The sequence below is a fragment of the Oxyura jamaicensis genome, chromosome 4, assembly GCF_011077185.1.
Source record: "Oxyura jamaicensis isolate SHBP4307 breed ruddy duck chromosome 4, BPBGC_Ojam_1.0, whole genome shotgun sequence".
In the NCBI taxonomy this organism is placed as follows: domain Eukaryota; kingdom Metazoa; phylum Chordata; class Aves; order Anseriformes; family Anatidae; genus Oxyura; species Oxyura jamaicensis.
The window spans coordinates 16,746,588-16,768,717 of NC_048896.1; the positions used below are offsets into that span (position 1 = coordinate 16,746,588).

Consider the following 22,130-nt stretch of genomic DNA (forward strand, 5'->3'; position numbering starts at 1 on the left):
TGACTTATGGGTCCCTTCCAGCTCAGGATATTCTATGATTCTATGAATGTCTCAGTCACCTTGGGTCAGCCTTACTTTTCATAACTTTCAACAAAAGAACTGCTATCCAAAAAAAAGGCATCCAGAAGCAATTCAAACAGATGAGGAATTCTGGCTGTTGATTGGGGATGGGGTGGTTAGTCATACATTCACCACAACAGAATGTAGGTAACCTTCAATTTGAAGGTATGTAAAACCTTTTATAGGAGGATCCTAAAGCAAAACAACTCCACCTGCATTATTTCATTCTGTGCTAATTGCTTTTGATGATCTGTTACGATACCTGAGCACGAAGTCCCATCCCACACCTGTAAGCGCAGCACTAGTTTCAGCACAATACCTGGACTGTGGTAGCCCTTCAGGACTCACTCTAGAGTTGTGCTCCTGCTGTGCTAGCTCTTGTATAATAGAACAAAAGACAGATCTGTGCCAAATAAATTATCACCCAAGTACTTTAATTCCTACTTTGTATTTATGAAAAGCCTCATTTGCTTGTAATCACTCAGTAAGTTAATGCAAAGTGAGATTCAAGTATGCAGCCAAGCTACAGCCCTTTATTCACTAGTGCTTATATGACACTTTGAGATCCTGTAATAGGAAGTTTCTCAAAAGGACAGAAGATTAAAGTAAAAACCTGAAGACTGACAAAATGCAAGAGTTGCCATTTGCTTCTACACAGATCTACTTGGGAAACAGTCCCAGAGCCAGTACTTTAATGGCTTACATACTGTATTTTTTCAAAAGCCATTAGGGACCCGAGAAATCCCACAGTGGTTATTTGGCATGACTGGAGAACTTGTATGCCAGAAAAACATTCTGCTTGCCAGGATGAGGTAGGGGAGGCTCCTCTTTAATTGGGCTGGTGACCAGTTCTCTCAAGGAAGGGCTCTTCATTATTCAGAGCCATTTCCTTGGGGATAAAGAAGGGGAGAAAATTTTCTGTGTGAGCAGCCCAGTTAAAAAGCAAACACAGGAACATGTAATATCATACCAGAGTGAAATTTTCAGTCTAGGTTTCATAGACCCCTTATCGAATAGATGTGGGGAAAGCAGTTTTGAATGGTATTTTTTAAAAACAGAGCTTTCAAGAAAAATAAAAAAATTGAAGAGATATCAAAAGTACTTACAGATTTTTCTTCCATTTTAATTTCCTTTCAAAAGGAATAAAGGTGTCTCAGCTGTCAAGAAACAGCCATGCCTATATTAAGTTCACAAGATTCTGCTTGAGATACACATCTTCACCCCCAGTTGCAACATCACCTACAACAGCATTAACTAACAAAGTTCTGAGTTCACTGAAATCAGTAGTATCATACTGACATCGCATCCTGATAAAACCAACACCTCTGTGATCACCTAACCCCAGCTACTTCTATCATAGTATTAAATCATATTTAGCCAGTTTGCCCCAAAAAGAGGTTAAAATTAATCAGTGAATACTAACTTAAGTGTTATTTCACATCAAAACAGACTCAAGAGATTCCTCTAGTTTGGATTAGCTCCCAAACTCCTAGATGCTCATTTTAATGGAAGCATGATGGTTTTATTCTTTTTCCCCACACTGCTCTTCTATCAGTTCACCTATCATAGTCTATTTTCAGTGACCATTATAAGGTAAAGAATCAGATCATCATGACTTCTCTCATATATATGTATTTTTATATATATCACGTTGTTGTTGCAACTCAAGTCCAGGTTTTCACTGTACATTCTACCAAATCATGTAAAATTTACAGGGAAAAAGGTTTCAGTTTTCTTTTCCATGCGGTTGCTCAGCACTTCGAGTCAGCAGAAGAGGGCTCATTCACCATCAACCTTCAGAACCTGCAGTAAGCTTTTCCAAGTAAGCCCTCCGAGATCAGGCATAAGGGAGAGTGGGAGAAACGCAGAAGTTGCGGTAAATCAGTTAATTAATGAAGCACTAGATGGCACTCTAACATTCAGCTCTTTGAGGTGCGTTGGGTTTTGTTTTTTCTTTTCTCACCCAGGTTTGAAAACAAGACAGGTACCTGAATTTGATTCGGGTCATGAACAAAGATTTTTAATTCTTTGTGTGGGAATCTGCCTTACAAAATACCATCTATTATTGTAATGCCAGATTACAACTAAAAAATCATTCTGTTCTACAGAAGCAAATATTATTTATTCTAAAGAAGAAAAATCTTAGAAATATGAAACAATTCCAGTACTGCAGTCAGTTTAAAAGCAGACTTTAGATTAAAGTAAAACATTATGCTGAGATTTTTTTCTTCTTACCAGTAAACGGTCAAGAAAAAGTTGGAATTAACTTCTGAAAATCCACCTGAGTGCTTCTGAAAACGATGGACAAGTCAACAGAGCTGATGGTATGCAAAAGTTTAGCCCTCCTGAGACAACGATGTCCTTGTTTTGCCAAACAAGCCTAAGCACACCTACTTCCACTTAGGATGCATGGAGGCACTGTTATCTCTAGACAGCACATAGATAAGAAAACTGAGGCTTGGAGCAATTAAATGATAGGGTCAAAACTGCAGAGGAAATCTCTGTCAGAGCAAGGAAATGAAGCCATTCCAGGTCAGTGACTTACCCAGGATGCAGCCTTTCCCTCTTGCTTCCAGCAAGTCTTGGGACTTGCTTACAGCACACATCAAGCACCTGGGAGCAGCCAAATTCCTTCCAGGACTCACACGGAGCTTCAAAGGAGTTGAATAAGGTAGCTGGCCTGTGGGCGGATCGCGGCCCTGATTTCAGAACAACCTCATACAACTGATATTCTCCTTGTCTGAGGCACAACAGGATGTGCTATCTTGCCTGCAAATTATTGCCAAGAAACTTTATTAAGTAGTGAAAGAGCAATATCAAGAAGGGAACAGGATTTTAGGTGCATTCTAGATCACTGAAAGAGCAAAAGACCGTGCAGGCAAATAACGCAGTAGGCTAATTTATGGTGGAACTATGGAAAAACAAGACTAGTAAATAAAGAATGGTGTAGGAAGCATAGAAACTGGAGGGGAAAAGTTACACAAGCAACAAAAACGTATATAAAGCAGTAAAATGCATGAAGATCTAGGCCTTGCTGAATTTAAATTAGACAATTGAAACTGATGATACAAAAAAGCAGTTGTTACACCGGGGTACGTGAGGTCAGAATTGGACCCAAAGAACCTAATCTCTCACCATATCAACAAGTTAGCAGGTGGTCAAGAAAGCCCAGCTGGAGAACAGGCTCAAATTTTCAGTGAGCTAATGCACTAATCTTTTACTTCTGCAGACCTGGATTCAAAACTTAAGATCATGAACTAAAATTAGTCTGCTGCTTTCATTCTAGCCCCCATTTGTGCAGAGCACAAAACCACCATAAAAAGTGTCATGACTGGCACTCTCTCTAAGACAGGCCCAGTTCTGGAATAGCAGGAAATGTTGTGAAGTTAGGACTGAAGCACACTGGCACAGCTGTGTGTGGAATTTTATACTCTCTGCCCACTCTGTGCTTGCCAAAGCCAAATGTTTTTTCTCCTTGACTTTTGCAAGTGCCACATTCATGCTAAAAAAAATAAGAAGTTAAAAGAGAGAAAGGAAAAGAAATACAGAATGAGTCATTAAAGTCACTGGAACCAACACTGCTCTGATGCCTACCCTGTGTATCTGCAAAGGCAGGGATATCGCATCGAATATAAATCTGTACAGACTTCGCTTACAACAGAATCCTGCTTTGTGGGTTGGGTTTTTGTTTTATTTTTGACATAGCACACAGCTTCTCTTTTTGTCCCATAATAGTGGTGCACATGGGGAAACCTGGTCTAACTTTTGAACTAGACTAAGTCAAAGCACTGCAAAACCAGGAGATTTTCCCACTCAAGTCATCTAAAATGGGATGGGCCCCAGTGGCCGGCCAAACCTGGAAACGTGCTTGAATTTTTTTTGTATAAGATACTCAGAGTTATCCATGACAGTTCACTGGGCAAACTCCAGCTACATAAAACAAAGATAATGAGCCATGTGTCAATAAGGAAAAAAACACATCCAGTGAATAACTCCTGCGTAACATCGTGTGGTATTACAGGCTGCCCCATCCAATAGTTAGAAACTAAAAGAAAGGCTCCTGGACTATGCCTTATCCCTCTAAAACCATTTAATACTGAGACAGGGGTTTTGCAAGTAAAATTTCTCCCATGTATCATGAAGTTTTCAGCCAAAATTGGCAGTGAAAAGTAAGGTCTTTGGTAACAAAGAAGATAAAGTAAAAAAAAAATGAGCAGTTTGGGGCGGCTACGACATCTTTATGATAGCAGTAAAAGCACACACAGGAACGAGTTAAAAGAAAATAAAGCATCAACTGGTCTAGGAGCTTAATGAATTGTTCTATCTGACATCCACCAGCCATAAATAACATGACTCCCCTGCACCACAGAACTGAGTAAGACTAGCTGACTGGAATTAAATAAAGCAAGACAGTAACTTTTGCCAGCAAAAATACAAAAGCCAGATAACAGTAGCAGCAGTAGTTGTCGTTAATCCCAGGAAACAGTTTTTCTCCTTTTGCCAAAGCAGCCATGCTCCCCAAGAGCAATTCTCATTCTGAGGCCAAGGTGGTGCTCAAATATAGTAAGTAACAACCACCTTGCTCAGAAGCTACCTGCTTCAGCTCTACCTCTTCAAGTGCATTCCAACAGGAAGGAACTAAATCTCCCAAAAGGAGGGCGTTGACTTCCATGCAATGGAGTTCATACACACGCTACTGGCACAACAGTCTGCAGTCAAAACAAGCAGATTAAGTGTTAAGTTTTCTATCAATTTACCTTATCTACAAATGACATATTCCAAAAAGACTACGGTCCTCCCATGGACTGTATTTTGAAAGAAACTCGTACGTAGGAGAGTATCTGTTGACTTTTAGGTGAACATCACAACCTCTCCAGCTGGGCGCTGTGTCCTCCCTCACAGTTTCTTGGTCTTTGCGCCACTAGAGTTTGCTTTGGTTTCAAAGTTCACAAAAAATCTGTTCACCAAACCCCAGCAGACACCTACTGGAGGCGCTTCCCTCCAAGCAGCATATAATAAACAGAGTAGGCCTTATTAACGGGGCGGACTTCACTGGCTGTTGTACTGTCTCATAGGCTCCATGCCTCCAGAAAGCTACCTCTCCGGTACAGGAGAGCCTAAAGTAGATGCCTAGGGATGTAAAACAGAAGGAGACCAGTTCTATTTCTGTAGCTAGGAAAAAGAAAAAAAAAAAAAGTAATAAGTAATAAATAGAACCTGAAACTGGCTGTAGAACTGAGCTATTTAAACCATGCATTTGTAACACATTCACTCTACGCCTATTTCATTTTCTTCCTGAAGTTATACTCTCAGAAAATCTGTAAATAAAAATATGCTTTTTGTCCATAGTCAGGCAGTAGAGGTTTTTTTTTTTTTATGGTTCTACCTAAACGAGAACAGGTAACACTGTTCCTCAGAGCTGTTTCCAAGGGGAAAGTCTGCCAGCCTTTTACTTGTGTGAAAGAGACCTGAAACAACAAGGAAGCAGAGTTAAAGGGTAAGTATGTTTTGAACAAAATTTCATGTTATAGCTTGACCACTTCAAATTAAAAATTTGGAAGTTAAAAATACAATGATAATAAATGGACAACCCCACTCTGGAAAGTTCTGTTTTTATTTTCAGGACACACTTGTTAAATGTTCTCATATTGATGCAGTAAACGAATATATAAAAGTGGCACAAAGCCTCTCAGAGCAGAAGCAGAGGAGTTCTGCTGATAACCTAATCAGACAATGTAGTAAAAACCCCACATGCCTCCTAAGGAAAAGCCCAATACAAACAACACTGTCACAAAGTGGAAAAATCCAAGACCTGGATTAAAAAAATATATTTTTAGTTTATGTGGCGAGGAAACCCTTCGCAGTAGCAGCTCCCTCCTCAGTCACCTCAGCGCATAACAGTTGTAGCCGAGCAGCTTTTGGCTAATTCACACCATTCTACCTCAAATGCTTACACAGGTGTGAGCTGCTGAACCTGGCTCCTTTGCAACCAGCTGTGAGGGGGGGAAACCTCTCGGACCACAGACCAAAAGCAAAGCAGGGAAGAAAGGAAAAAATCAATTGACTTCTGCTACCAAGTAAAAACTTTACAGCTGTTTTAAAAAGGTACTGAGCTACCAATTTGCTTTTCTATCACACCAGTTATTAGGCACACTCCTGGCTTTAATAACCGTTTTCTGCTCCAACCATTTGTGCAATACAAAGAAGAACACGAGGCAAGCAAAACTCGTTTAATTAGAAATGCCGTTTGCTAAGCATTCAGAGGAGCTCACAGAATTGTTTGTTTCACCATAATACTACTTAATCTCATGAAAATTTTCTTAAAATAGGGCTTGTTTCCCTTACATGATATTGATGTATTGTTCATGCTAATTACAACAGATTCACACAATAAAGCGGCTACCATAAAATTAAGACGCGGATACGTGAACAAGTTAGTGCAGGGTAAACTGGGTTATGAACCTTCAGGGTACATCACCTGTGCTGTGGTAATGCCGTGTAAATGTTTTTGCCCCATGGTAAGTTAGAAGTAGCTGATCCTTATTCAAAGAGCTGATGAAAGAATTTCTGCTCCTTTGCCAGCTAGTCCTCTGGTTCTGAACAGATGTGGTCAGAAACTGTATGAGACCAAATCCTGGCAGGAACTACACATCAAGATACTGCCATTAGCAAGAAGCGAATACCAGCCCTGCTTAAACCACTGTACACCCTGTGACGGACTGCAGCGAAAACACAACTTTGCCTTCTGGGTTTCTTTCTGAGAAACCTTGTATTGAAAATGCTTGGAGGGAGCTAGCCACGAATCTAGCACTCGCATGGTTGCAACACAGACACTGCAGAAAAGCCCAGTCCAACAGAGTGCTTTAACTCACGCTTTCTTTACAAAGATCTTGGCACATGGAGAGCATTATCCTGGTGGCTCATGATGACCCATGGTCTACATGGCCAGTGCTGTTATAACAGCCAAAACCACGTATGTAGTTAGAAAGGAGACATGAAGAACAGGTTGCGCATGTACACAGAGACATCGATAAAGTTTCCAGGACTGTCTAGGGAATTTTGACACACAAAACAAACAACTACAGTGAATACGAGTTGTCTGAAACTTCCTAGGTTACCCTAAAAATGTTTTTCTTCACCGTCCATGACATTTTGGATAATAGTAGCAGTACCTACTGGAATGAAGGATTACATTTGTAAACTTAGTATTGTGCCTTATGTGACTGAGCACAGAGCCTCTGGAACAAGTCTTCTGATAACTCAGCCGGAGTATTATTACCTACTATTGATCCAAGAACTGAGCTGAAACTTGGAAGTTTTTTTTCAGTTTGAATGGAAAGTATTTGAGCTTCCACAGCTATGACTTCAGGTTTCAGAATAAGTTTCAGATATTCCCTTCATCTTTTCTCAGAAGTGGAGTTTAAGTGCTATCATGCCCTGTGGCCTTTGAAGCACAACAAATTATCAGCTGGAAAAAAAATCACCACCACAAAACCAATAAATAAATAAAAGTCATCTGCGATGCCCAGCTCTTTCATCTGAGTGACATTAGTCAAGTTTTTAATGCCTGAATTTGTCAGTCAGTCATGGCTGGCATTTTTATGAAGACGTTAGCCATAATAAAACACCAGGTGATTCAATCATCCCTTTTCACAGCTACCCAGATTTATTTTTTTTTCAGTTTCAGAAATCTATTCTGAAAAGCAGTTCTCAAGTTCTGGATGGGCATACGTTCATACGTTTCCATGCAGTGCCTCCATCTGAAACCAATTAGACAACTCTGGTCTGGAACTTCTCTTTAGTTGCATTAGATACTCCAGCCTAATAACCCTCGCTGAACTCGCTCCGCACAGAGCGAAGATCTCATTACACGGAGCATAACCCTCATTATTGCTGCTCAACTGGCCACATAACTGAAGGTGTTGGTATTGGTATCACAGAACTTTGCTTTTTGAGCGACATTGCTGCCTGCTGATCGATCTGGAAGAGGGCTGTATTTGTGACACTTTGTTCTACCTTCATGCTATATTTTAAAGAGTCCTCATGGTCCATTTTTTTCCAAAAGGCCAGCGTCTAACTGAATCATTCCCCTCTATTATTTTTTTCCATCACTGACCCTCTTCCTTGTTTTCACAAGGAATGTATTATTTCTGTGTCTTCGTATGTGTCAAAAGCTGCATTAGGATCAGGCATTAAAAGTCAAAGCCATAAAAAAAGATTTCCAGGTTCCATCATGACCATCTCTTCTCCAGAGAACAGCTGAAATTCATGGCAAAGTCAAATGTCTCCAAGGGGCATCTCTGGTCTCCTAGTGCTGATCTTGCTCTGCAAATCCAAGCAGCTACACCTGGGCACCTATTCCCTAGAGACATAGGTGATAAAAATGGAAGTTCTCAAGCTGCAAGACACGGGAACAGACCTAAGCAAATAGTCCCCCACTTTGCTTCCTGGTACTTAGTTATGCAGAAATTGATGACTGACCCCCTAAGCCATTACCATCTTCGTCGCAGAAGCCTTTCGTAGATCCTGCAGCACTGCGTGACTTGGTTGACCTGTCCAGCCACTCAGCTGAGGTACGATGTAAAACAGAATCAAGTATGCTAAGTCTGTTTTGCACTACTTTCAACTTCTTTTTTTAAAAGAGAAAGTAATGCAAGGATTTGCAAAGGGGAAAAGTCAATAAATGTCCCACCCCACTCCTATACTTTCATATAATTCATATGACTATGCATATACTGGTAAAAAAGTTCTCTTACTTACTTAACACTTGGACATAGTTATCTCTCCTACTCTGCTGAGAAATCTCAGAGCCTTCCTGGTCTCCTGTGTTCCCCTGAACTTCTTCCTAACAGGAGGAACCATAGATCCGTCCCAACATTTCACACTTCTACATTAAAAATGGGATTTGTCTACCCAGACACTATTACAAAGGCACCTCTTGGCACTTTCTAGGAAAACTCTACGCATTTATTTTTATGAAACCTCTAGGCTTAGCCACAGCGCTTTGGGGACATTTTTGAGCTCCTGAAGCATCTCCTGATCATCACTTCTTCTTTCAGACCTGAATGAGCTGGCAGACTTCAGGGCCTTAGACATTTGGGTGAATCAAGATGGTTGGTAGAGCCAAGTACTTTCACTGCAGCCCTCCCCGTTTGCAAAGATCACATGAAGCTGTATACTCCTATATGCCGCAGGGATCAAAACGGTAGCTTTCTGTTCATCAGCCCCAGCCCCTTTCTAGGTAGCATTCCTTCCATCTCTGCCTTCCCTTAACACCAGAGCTCTTACGCCTACGTCTATTGTTTCCCTTCTGCCACTACTCCCATCCTTCCCGCCTTACTTTCAGCCTCAGAAGCCTTCAGACAATGACATCCCGCTACCCGTATTTACATTCCACATCCATTTGCTTCGCAGGTCTGTGTTTGGAGGGAAGGTTTCTAAAGCTCTGCTTCTCCCATTTAGTTTCCTAAGGAAGATCTGCTCTGAAAGCCGCCCCCGTACATTTCAGGGTCCGTTTGTGCCAGCCTTTAAGCATGTTCTCATTCAGTTGCTGCGGCTCAGCCCACTGACAGCGAGCTGCTAAGCTACAGTAACTCAGTTATATTCCTGATCCTAGAGCACGAGTCTTTGCACGCTGTCTTCTGGAAGAAAGTGGTCTCGGTTAGCACCAACTCAAGGGCTGGCTTTTGTCTCTGGAGCATTAGTCTGCTGGAACCAAGCCAAGCAGAGGACTGGGTTTGAAACTAACGACTGGGCTTCAGTCCCAAAGCACTTACTCAAATTGATTAAGCCATGGCAGCCCCATTAAAACAGTAAGACAAAACATGTTAACTCATCCGTCCTTCACACACGTTTCACCAAAAGCATTTTAGACCTTGGATTTCCGACACCCTACATCCATGGAAACTGTTGGATTCATTTGTCGTATGACAGGCAATAACTGAACAAATTTACTTGGCTTAATACTTGCTGCAGAACTATGCCTTTCTTGAAATGAATTGTCAGGTCCCTCAGGAGGAAAAAGAACACAGTACTCCTCCCTCTACCGCTGAAATCGAGCATTGTGTCCCCAGACCTGGCCAATGCCATCCCAGCAGTGCATCAGCTTTCTGAAAATTACGTGGGGTGGGGAAAAAATAAAGTTTTGGTTTGTTTTTCAAATTCCAGAAGGGTTCAACAACTGGGAAACAATTGTAGCAGAACTATTGCAAAGCGACAGCCATTGAGATTTTATTCTATAGAACGTTTAGATACTGCCAATATTTTCCAGCTGAAATCTGTCCAGCTTTTCTTCTATCCAGTGCTCCATGTTTATTCCTGGAACATTAATGATGAAAATCTAGACAGTGTTACACTGTGTGAACTATTAGATGCACACTGATGATACTTGGTTTTATAGTGCCTTTGGCTTAGTCAGTTCATAGAATTTAAATGATCTGTATTCTGGCTAGCATCTGCTGTCAAATGAGTAAACACTAAATCAAACTTAAGACTTCATTACAGAGTTGAAAGCCTGTTTTCCTACAGACCTGGTATACCACATGATGCAATCAGACACATTATTATCTGTCAAGCATCCAAAAATGGGCTAAATGACTCATAAAAGCAATAAATAAGATATGGTCTCTGCCTCTGAAATACCTTACAATGTAATATTATGAAAAGACCCTTGAAATGAAGAAAATCTGGGGAATCAAGTTAGTCCTATATCAGAAAGGGAGAACACGGGTTACACAACACGACAAAGCAGAGACACACCACTGCAAAGGAAAATGAGAGTACGTTACACTGCCACAGCTGCACTAGGGTAACAGACCCTGTGCATATTTCCTTCCCACGGTATACGTGAGTTACCTTATCCTGTAATTTTGCTCAGACATTTCCATGCTATTCCCATTTCCTCGAGCAGGGGCTTCCAGTTTTTCCACTAGAAGAAGGGGTGTTTGCTTTCCTGCTTTTTGCACAATAGCCCACTACATCCATAAGGTCGGCTTAGGACACTCCTGAGTTTAACTGGGTCTTTGTTAGAGAGCAATCACTGGGCTCTTCCAGCAAATCGGTGCTAGCACCTCTTCTGACTACCAGTTGCTCACATATAAATAACTCAATGCAGTTGAGCTTGGAAAGCTTTAATTTTAAAAGCAAAAAAAATAAAAAAAAATCCTACCTCTGTGCTGCAATAACCCAAAAATCCTAACAGCAGAGCATACTCAGCAGGCATCCTTATGATTTAAGGTAGAGCCTAGTAAAATTATGCCTCATGGAGAAAGACGAAGAATTTTACTCTACCCCACGATGCCTGGCTTGCACGGCAGACAGCAGCTGCTACTTAGATAATTTGCAGAAGGCAGAGTGTATTTCAAGAAGGCATTTAAACATCTAAACACAGCTGTACACATACATGACCGTACACACACAAAAAAGAAAGAAATGAAATAATTACAGAAGCCTCCATTATATTCACTGCTGTAGCTTATGCTTTGCAATTAGGTACTAAGCCTTTTGTATTTCAAATATACATGGATTTATTATTATTTTATTTGGAAAGTCTAGTCATAATGTAAACACTACAATTGGATTCTGTTAATTCAGGCTTGCTAAGATTAATTACATCTAAAAGCGTATATATTTGGACAACACCAAGCACAGAGACACAAGCTCCTCCTTGATTACAGTAGCCAAGGGATACTATGATGACACTGGACACTCACCCACCTGGCAGTGACTTTTCTCTTCAGAAATTAGACCTTCACCAGCTGACAAGGATTTCAAATATGAAATGGTTAATAGTACCAATAAAGAGCATCGATAACTACTTGGAAACAGAATTAAGGAAAAATTTGCATTGTATTTTATGAAGTCTGAAACTTTCATTATTGCCAAATTTTATTGTGTAAGAACCATTCTTTGCCCAGGGCTCACAAGGGAATCTGATAAACAACCATTCAGATGGTTTTATCTCCACTGTTCAAATCTTGCCATTGATATCGTCCACTATAATCCACTTGAAGTCTTTTGTGCAGACAAAAATCAATATCCCTATGTGCTTTTTACCATTATGGAAGCTGTACACTCCATAAACACTAATTTCTGTAACCACCCTCCTCATTTAAGTGAGAGTCCTATTTTCAAATAGGAAGTTGAAGTAAAGCAAGATCAAAAGCGTCGAGCAGTTATAATTGAACTAGTTCAAGATGCCCAGAACCATATTTTCCAGATTACCAACATTATTTTTCAGATTGCCTAAACGTAGCTTCTACTTTTTGGCTCTAGTCACACCTGAACACCTTTCTTCACACTCATACACAGGACATGACAGCCTCAAGCCACGCACCCAGAAAGCCTCCACATCACAAATCCTGACAGCCCGACGCCTCCCCTAACAACACTGACCTGATGGTAGGCGTCAGCACACAATCTGTTTCTCCAGGACAGCGTTGCTCTATGCTACCAAGAGACGACCCTCTTCCTGCAGCCCATCAGCCCTATCCATCAACACCAACTGGGGCAAGAAGTGATGTAAGGATCCTAGAGAAAACAGCTCTTTAATACCTGCAGTCTCCTCAGAGTAGATCCACTGTGGGCACTTAAGCAAGCACCGGGCACAGAAAGAAGTGGCAGACTAAATGTACCTGCGTACCACTAAGTACGCACACATATAGGCGGTGGAAAAAAAGAAAGAAAACCTTTTGTTTAGCACTTTAAAACTTCTAAGAGGTCTAGTTTTCAGCTTTATGATTAAGAAAAAAAATCCTCCAGCACCTGGCTTCATGCTGACACTGACGCATCTCAAAGGCTACAACCTTTAGATATACCACGCAGACCTCTGCCATGAGCTAGGAGTAATGTCTGGTAACAGTGCATAGCAATCCCTGAAACACACCACACCAAAAGGGGCTAACACACCCTTCCCCAACAACTTGGCAGGTATTTGGTGGTAGCATAGGAATGGCAAGTCAGGGAATCTCCAGTTTCCTTCTGGACTCTGAAATGGTGCATATTTGCTACTGGGTTCCAGAGAATTTTTATATTTTATATTTTTCATATTTACTCTTGATATAGATAAATCTCTTCTTTCCTGTATCCTCAAAACTATTTCAGTTTCTTCTCTCTCTCTAGTTCCCTGTACCGGGCTCATCAATATGAGAAAAGATGGCAGCCTGGATAATCCGTTATCCAGCCCCAGACTTCCTCATCACTTCCATCAGTATCTTGCCTGGTTGGTATTGACTCCTTCCCCGAAACCTGCCTATGTACGAGATCCATAGCCCCTGTCCTTTCCATCTTAATTCTTTTCAGGTTCCTAACCCAGCTTCCTCATCCACTTAACGCCAAACTTCGTAATAGGCAGCTGAGCCAGGTCTGCCTATTGTGCAATTGCTGTTCTTCCATGATTCCACCTGCAAGGAGCTGGGACAACTTCCCTACAAACAAGTCTTTCAAAACCTTGTTTTCAGCATTAGGGCCAGTTTACCTTAAAAACAGAGAAAGTTATATAATGTAATTTGTAAAGTTAGAAGGGTTCACTGAACTTAGATCAAGTACATGCATTCTGCTAACAGAGATGAGACATCACAAACCTTAAGAAGCTCCCGTGGATTTCCATTCTAGACATTTTTCACACATTTTCCTTAGTGAATAGCAAGTTCTCTGCAACACTAAGTCCCCAAGCAGTACTGCCATGCTAGCACACAAGAAATAAGAAGACAAAAGACCTTGGGGTCTCGAGTAATAAAACATTATTAAAATAAACACCTAGAAACAGCAATTTCCAGACTATTCAGTGGTATAAATCAGACTATTGCAGTGGTATTTCTCACCAGAAATAAAATACAACGGAAAAAGAATAGACATGAAACATATTTAGCATCTTTACTTTCAGATGCAATAATGGTAATGCCAGTCTAATTTACGCCAAGTGACATGCTATTCCATTAGCAGTCCACAGGATTTCTACAGCTTAACGGATTGCCAGGTGTGGGTCAGGCCCTGAGAATTCTCTGCTACTAGTTGTATTCAGTAGAGTTTTGTTTTCAAGTACCTGTACGATACAACTAGGCTCAGCAGTCCAAATACTTGGGACAGAACAGATGTTACGTAAAAGTAGTTATACAAAACTAACAAATACAAGTTCTCCCTTACATTAGCACACAAGTAAGCTACATTTAGTGGTTCTTAGACTGGACAATCCTTAAGCCCTCCAAAGAGTGCTTAATTCATGCTCCCTCTTGGATAATTTCAGAGCCTGATCCTGTTACTACTTCATCCTTTAAATACAGGAAAAGCTTTTTGCAATTTACTGAAGGTTTGCACTCAAGGTAACGTAATTTAGAGCTAAGACCTATTCTCACTCATGAAGAAACAAATGCATACCAAACTGTAGCTGCTCTGATATCCTATTGCCTGAGTATTAGCAAGCATCTGGGGAGGAACAGCGAGGAATTGTCGCCTCACAAGAAATTGACAGTATGGGGAAAAAAAGGTACCCTCTGCCTTCCCAAATGCAATGCGACTTTTAATGTTCTTATCTGCCAGAACCCATTCCAGAAGGCAACAAGAACTGAATGCTAGCAACGAGCACATCTTCAGCCAAGAGATAAACCCACACAATGAACAGTGTACAGAAGACTTCAAACACACACGCACGCACATATATGTATTATATGTGAAAAAAGCCTCTGGGTCCCATATTTGAAAGTGTGCATGGTTTATTACCATCAAACGAGGTGTAAAAAAGCACAGATCTTGGCTGGCTAAAGTTGAGAGCAACACTAAGTGCCCATAGACTCTGCCTGCCTTGAGAAATCAGTTCCTGCTGTAAAATAACAGACTTTAGCACATTCTGTAGAATGACGTCACCCAAAGTGGCCTGCCAAAAATGTTACTTTTACATTTCTTCAACAAGAAGATTTCCTTTCACCACTCTACTTTTTTTAATTTTCCAAAATGAGTCAATCGTTCAAAAAGACAAAAGTTCTAAGTATTTCCAGTCCTACTAATTAGCATCTTTTAACACAAGCGACTATGCCTTTTAAAACCGTTGCATGTGTACGTATCTTTTTCCTGGTCTTTTTAGTAGATTTATACTTGCAACCGTGCTGAACTAAGATAATAAAAGTTGATGTCATTACCGTACTGAAGTGATTATTTCGTTTTGATTCATCAGTATCCCAGCAAATAACATTCACTTGATGTGAACAGTGAGAGTATGGCTACCTGTTTAGAAAGCTGCAGGTAATCCACTGGAAATTGCAGACCAAAGGTAAGACAGTCACACTTTCAAGGAAATTGTTTAAAGCCTACTGGGCAACAATTACATGTAATTAATTCCACCCTTTTGAATAGCAAACCAAAAAAGCAAACATGACAACACATTGTAGAAGTTATGGCTCTTTAACTGAGATATTCCAGATAAGCTCTTCACTTTTTCATTTCCCATGAGGGTTTTCAATCTTACCTTTGTAGAAGTCACAGCTGAAGGAGGTAGAATATTTTCCTTTGGCCCTCATTATTCTTAGTTTTTATCACGTGCTCCATCAGCACATTTGTAAAGTCAGCATCGAGTTCTTCACCATGAAAACTCGCTCTTCTTTACTACATTTGAACCTAGATAAGAGAGAATTCAATATTAGCTAATGCTCTAAAAACTGGCACACTTTCTTTTGTGAAAAAATAGCAGGGCGTTCAAGCTAGGAGTGCAACTTAGACTTGTATATGCAACTCAATCCTATCTCTTTGACCTTCTTTTTAAGAAGATCAATTAAGAAACCTAAACTTACACTGAATTAGAAAAAGTTCATACATTAAAATTAATGTAAACCTTGAGGAACTTCCACAGTTAATTCTGGTTAGGAGTAAATGAAGGAGAACTAGGTTTCAGGAGTCCAATTTCAGGATTTCAGCTACTTGTATGCCACCCCACTACAATGAGTAGCGATGCTTTCTATTGCTTGTCCGCAGATGGGTGATGAAAGACTGCTACCATAACCCTCCATGAAACTAGCATCCCGTTTTCTTGCAACAGGCCAAAATATATGAATTCACATCAAATTCTATGTGAATTTGATCCTCCTACGGCTCAGTGAAGTGAATGGAGTCTTAAGCAGGCATTAAGTGAACTGGTAGCTGTTCTACTGTCTATTACTAGCTCGGCAATTGCAGCAACAGAGGATCACTTTAGATTTACTACGTTCGTGTAATGGAAGGTATTTTAAGAATACTGAAGAAACCCACATGGGCCAATTGCAAGAGAATGGGAGATTTGACTCCGTTCTGCACACGATGCAACAATCAGTAGAATTACAGTTACTTTTGAGGTGAAAACAACATCCTTGCATTTATGGTGGCTTTACATGCAGGCTGTAGTCCTCTTCCTTGAAGGGGCATCACAGCAAGGTGAAGTTAAAGACCAACTTTATAAAACACCACTTTGTGGTCTTAACTGCAAGAGAAAAAAGAAAGGGGAACTTTTCCCTTCAATAGCTGTCAAGGCTGCTATAAGAACTTCAGTGCTAAATGCTCAGGTTACACATAATCCTCCAGCTGCGAGGTGACAATTAGCACCAAAATCTCTAGAAAAGCTTTCAGCTCTCAACAGGTGCCTCACCATTGTGTTCACATTTAAATCAAAATCTGGCAGAGCGAGCGGCCCACCTCCTACCGCCAACCCCCCCAATGAAACAACTCTTATTACAGCCCCTATCAGGGCAGCTCCACTCTCTTTTTCTCCCAGAAGACGGAACACGACTTGCACTCTTTTGTCTGAGTGCTTTTTTCTATTATCTTTCTTCATCTATCTGACTGGGAGATCTGAAGGAAGGAAGTGGAATTTATTTGTTCCGTATTATGAGACTACTTCTCTCCTGGAGAAAACAGGAGCAAATCCCCCCGAGAAACATGTAATTACACAGATGTAAAACTGACAGAAGGGAGAGAGCCTTTTCCTTTCTCTAGGCAATTTTAGAAGTGACAGTGCAGCAAAACCTCAGAAGTGCATCAGGCTGTAACATTAATACGGAACCTGGATCTGTGTGAATTTCTCCATAATATTGTGCATTGTAAGCTTCCCCCCTGATCCAAAAAAAACATAAATAACCTCTAGAGTAAAATTTTTGTCATTTAGAACGTATTCACAAAGCAGGAACAGCAAAGAGCTTCTTATTATTCTGACTTTAGTAGTAAGTACCAACGCTTAGCAAAATTCTCCAAAGTTTCCCCTTGTTTCTAGTCTCGAGGCACTCTTTACCCAGAAGGAATACTAGCTAGGAAGAATTCCCTCGGTACTAGCCAGTCAAGGTTTTCTGATCCAGTAACAAATAATTATTTGGCAAAACACGCAATTTTAAACCCTGCAATATTCTGGGAGGCTGAATTAATCATTTGTAACGAAGAAAAAGAAAATGGTTATGAGAGATATCAAACGATGTAGTAAAATATGATGGCACTTAAAAGAATAATAATAATAAAACAACCTTTGATCCGACTTGTTTCCATGTAGAAACAAGACTGATAATAAAAACCAGATATTCATTCGGTGCAATTCAGTTTATAAAGTCAAGTTTCCACAACACAATGAGAAAACAGCAAGTAGATTAATCATGCACAGTTTCCAGTCCTGCTTTCTGCTCTGCTTCTCGTGGAGCCCTTTTGCCATTCCCTTTCTGGACCATGCCCATGACTGTTCCTCCCAGTTTTTTGCTGCTTTCTGGTTTCTTTCCACCTCCTGCAGACAGATCCCAGCAGTCCACACCCAGCCCCTGGCAATCAGTCCCCAGGGAACTCCGCTCCCAAGCCCTTTGGCCAATTAGCTATAATTTATGAAAAAAGCGCGTGCTGCGGGATGCATCTGACTGCATGGGGCCACCTTGCTGGTGCAGTTAGGCACCAAGTCTTCTGGGAGTTCTTCACCTGGTCAATACTTCCAGCTGTGCTGATGAAGTGCTCTTCCATTTTTTCCTTGGGTGTCTAATCCCCCTCCTACTTGCCCTTCAGCTTCACTTCACGGTTCTTAACGCTGCTGTCAAACCCAGCGCTCGATTCTGGATCCCACCCTAACCCTCCTACCAAGCAATACAGGGAATTGGATCATTTGGGTTTGCACATCTGCAATCAGCAGCAGGCAATCTGAAACTTCCGCGTGACAGCCCAGCCTCCTGGAGGTGCTAGACATGTACCAGGATTGTTTCCTAAAGCATCCGTGTTCAGGAGAGTCTCAGATGGCATTAATCTATCCAGCTAATTAGTCTAATGGTGTGACAGTTACTCAGAGAGAAGGGCAGCCTGAACACTGCAATCGTACCTGAGAGGTCTTTAAGAGCAATTCTCATTATTTTTTGACCCATCCGATTAATTATTAATTCTTAGTTGTGCACTTCTTCCCCACCTGCAGATGTGCAGCCTCTGCTGGGCCATGTGGGAAACGTGACGGGAAGAAGGGCAGCCTCAAACATCGCACCTTCTGCGTGCAACCAGGGCTGCGGCCAGGCACTGCGAGCACAGCAGCCATTCTCTCACGGTGATAATATGGAAATAGCTCCCAGTTACGCTGCAGTTTCCTGCCATTTTTTTGTTCAGGATGGTTCTGAGAAATAATAAATCTACTGTATGGAAGCTGATAGCAAAAATACCAGCAATTTTTAAAGTACATTGTGCAAAGAGCGTTCTCCAAGGCAAAGAGACACAGAGGTCTGCTTGGAATGGGGGAGAGTTTTGGCAAAGCAGAAGAAATGCCCAGGCAAAGGAGACAAATCTGTTCGAGAATATTAAAACAGAAGACAAGGACAGAAAAGGAAGTGTCACAGATGATGTCACTGGAGGGAATAAACTTCTGTATTTAGGGTATGTTCATAAAACCACAGCAGCTCTAGCATTCCCAGCTCCGTTTCGTACAACTTACAAGACATGGTTTTACTAAATTGCAAAGTGACGTTTTTCTTATCAAAATGAAAATTCAAAGTCTCGAATTCTCATAGATTGAAATGGACTCAAACAAAACAAGGCATAAATATTTCAATGTAAACAGAACAGCCTTCTGAATTACCTTCACTTGTATTACTTCCTAGAGGAGTCTTTCGTTCTGCAAACAGCAAGAATGGCCATGGGCTTTTTTGTTTATTTTTTTCTCCTCACACTGTTTTAAATCTAGTAAAGTCACTGAAACTCATCTCATTCTCTAACACTGTCACATTTTGATATCAGAGCAAATTTATACTGAAAATACAACTCTCACCTAAATATTTCCAACTCACTTTCACAGAGATTTAGCGAGGAACTGGACAAGGATGCAGGAGGCCACAAGCAGAACGCCCTGCCCACCGACTTCGTTAGGCAGTTCATCAGCAGGACAGCACACACAAAGCCAAAAAGACAGGGTCCGGACTCCCAGCCACCCTGGATTTCACACCAATTAAAGAGATCAGTAGACAACCTGAAGTCACTCATTATATGTTTGATGAGAAAATCATCAACTTATTTTTAGGAATTCATCGAAACTCTGACCAAAACCCCAACTGTAGCAACCACCCGATATGGGGAGATGAATGCCTCTATGCCGAGTTATTCTCTTACCAACAGTTCAGGATTTGCCTTGAACACAAACCAAGATTTAATTGTCCTAGCATTTAAGTGATTGTAATAAAACAACTGTGTCTGATATAAAGAGCTTGCAGTGTAAACAAGGCTGAAACAAGCAAGGAAACACTGATACGTTGTTGATCAGTATAAAAGCTAGTATGAGGAAACCAGAAGCCTACTGTTTTCAGTTTTTGTGCAGTTAAAGAAGAAAATCAGATCTTTTTGGGGTGCTTTTGATAAGCCCCTCTGAAACGTGAAGGAAGTAAAGGAGAGAAGATAAAAGTACTTGATCTGAAAATGCATTGAACACGACAGCCATTTCTCGGAGGCAAAATAATAAGGAAAATACATTAAAAATAAAGACATTAGAAAGGAAAATGGAGAAAACCTAAAACCTGGGAAGAACCTATATAGGGAATGAACAGGAAAAAAGAAGAAAAAGGAAGTTTAAGGACTGAACTGGAGGAGGTGCGAGGATGGCTGGACTGCAGCTAGACAATTCTGGTGCTTCAGCTGTTTTGCTAAGAAGAGAGCAGAACTGATGGATGCAGCCCAGTGTGGGATAATCCTGAAGTCAGAGAACATATGCTTTGAGTTTAATCCAACTGCCAAGTTCTGGCAAACACACTGCATTTATAGAAGCAAATACATCATCTTTAATTTTTTAGCAGCTGTGCTACCCTTTAATTTCTTTTACCCTGAAGTGCACACTTGCACCCCCTTTGCTAACCTCTAAAAAAGAGATTACTTAGCCTAGACTTCCCAGCTAAAGCCAGATAACAGATCCTGCCTACTGGAATTTTCTTTGGAGACATACTGTTACTTTCCACTTGTTCTGCCTGTTTTCCTCTTAATCAAATGCACATTGAAGCGTCTTCCTAGGAAGGCTGATTCCTAGGAAGGCTGAACCACACCAGCAGGAACCAAGACTCTCTGGTTTAGCTAGCAAACCTCTCCCTGGGAATCCCAGATTATCCCAGACCCAGAAAACCTCACCTCTTCCACCATACAAGTTTCTCCTCCCCAACATCTCCACACACCTCAGCATTAATTCCAGTCTTTGGATCAGAGCTGACTACCACCAGCTACATTAAAAACCCACCAGTAATTACATTTATTCCTTCCATCTGAGGATTTTACTCACACACCTTAAGCTCCTGCTCAAGAGCTCTCTCCAGCAAGGCCAAGCCACCAGGATGCTTCAGAGAGTTCAGCAGGAGGCAATATCTACACCTCTCCCCCAAACCCAATCAAGCCTTCACGCCAATTAAGCTTATTGACACCAGATTTTATACATTCCTTCTCAATGACGGCAAACGCTTTCTTAAAGCAAACAAACCTCTTAACGTGGGAGCGCAGTGAGAGGGCCTGAAGGGTAGAAAGGAGATGGCAGTCAGCCCTTGCCCAGGTGCCCAGTCTTAAGCCCAAAAGCCCAACGAGGATGTTGCAAGAACACGGGGCAGCATTAATTAACACCTAGTATTTTCTTTCCCTGGCAGCTGAGGGATGGGTGGAGCTGCATAGAGGTGAAGGGTGCAGAAGGAGTGGGAACCCCCATGAGCTGGCACTGGGGAAGAGGGTTTTAGGGCACAAGAGGGGTATTTGCCTGGGATGGCAAATGCAGAATGGGCTAACACAGCTCCTCTCACTGCCCCTTTGTCCAGGGCCGCTCTGGCTGCCCTTCCCAGGCCCTACCTGATGCCATAGGGTGGACTGGGGGGAACATCCCATGGGGGACTGGAAGGGAAAATCCCCCCGTCTTGCTTTAAAAGGGGAGCCTCGGCTCCCCCCCAGCCACGCACAGCAGCATAAATGAGCTGAGAGGCAGTACAGTCTGCTGGACCACGTGTGGGGTTACAGAGGGAACATTCAGCTTCCCATGCCTTGTTTTCCCATTTCACAGGGACCACTAGCAATACCTCCTTGTGGCAAAGGGCTTCAGTAGGCACTAACTGGCTTGTAGTTTTCTGTATTTCTGATGAAGGAGGCATTTCCCAAGGTCAGCCTCTTGTACAAACCTGTGTTCTCTAGCTCAGGGCCTCTGAATAGTGGAGCCAGCCCCTAACTGGTTAAAAACCAAATGTCTCCTGGCACGTGGATACAAGTGATGCCTTCAGAGCATGGCCTGTCTCTTCTGGGGAACAGACTGACCTTGTGCCTGTGGCATGTCTTCATATGAATCTGTCACGTTTCTGCCCACCTCCAGCACACAGAAGAAATTCATCTGGCAGAGAGCATCAGAAATGGGCTTTGTATGGCATGGCAAACAGGCTTCCCAAACTGCTTCACTGAAACACAAATTTCAATCTTGTTTGTTCAGAAATGACTACTGCCTGCTGTTGCCAAGAAAACCTGCTTCTCTGAAACATTCAAGCTCTAATTATTTATTAAGATTTTTTTCGCTCCTCTTAAACTCTGTATTTTGTTTTCATTTATCAGACGGAGCACTGGTTGGCTGGGTACTGAACTAGACTATGACCCCTGATTCACTCTTCCAC

At 41.5% G+C, this 22,130-nt stretch overlaps 1 long non-coding RNA gene across 1 annotated transcript; it reads right to left on the minus strand.

The window, feature by feature from the left end:
- Positions 1 to 489: 489 nt before the first annotated feature.
- LOC118165860 lies at positions 490 to 20,890 on the minus strand. Its single transcript, XR_004750264.1, has 4 exons — positions 20,781 to 20,890; positions 15,518 to 15,666; positions 2,606 to 2,829; positions 490 to 949 (listed from the first exon to the last, which is right to left on the minus strand). It is a non-coding gene; the product is annotated as an uncharacterized LOC118165860 (long non-coding RNA).
- Between the last annotated feature and the right edge of the window lie 1,240 nt (positions 20,891 to 22,130).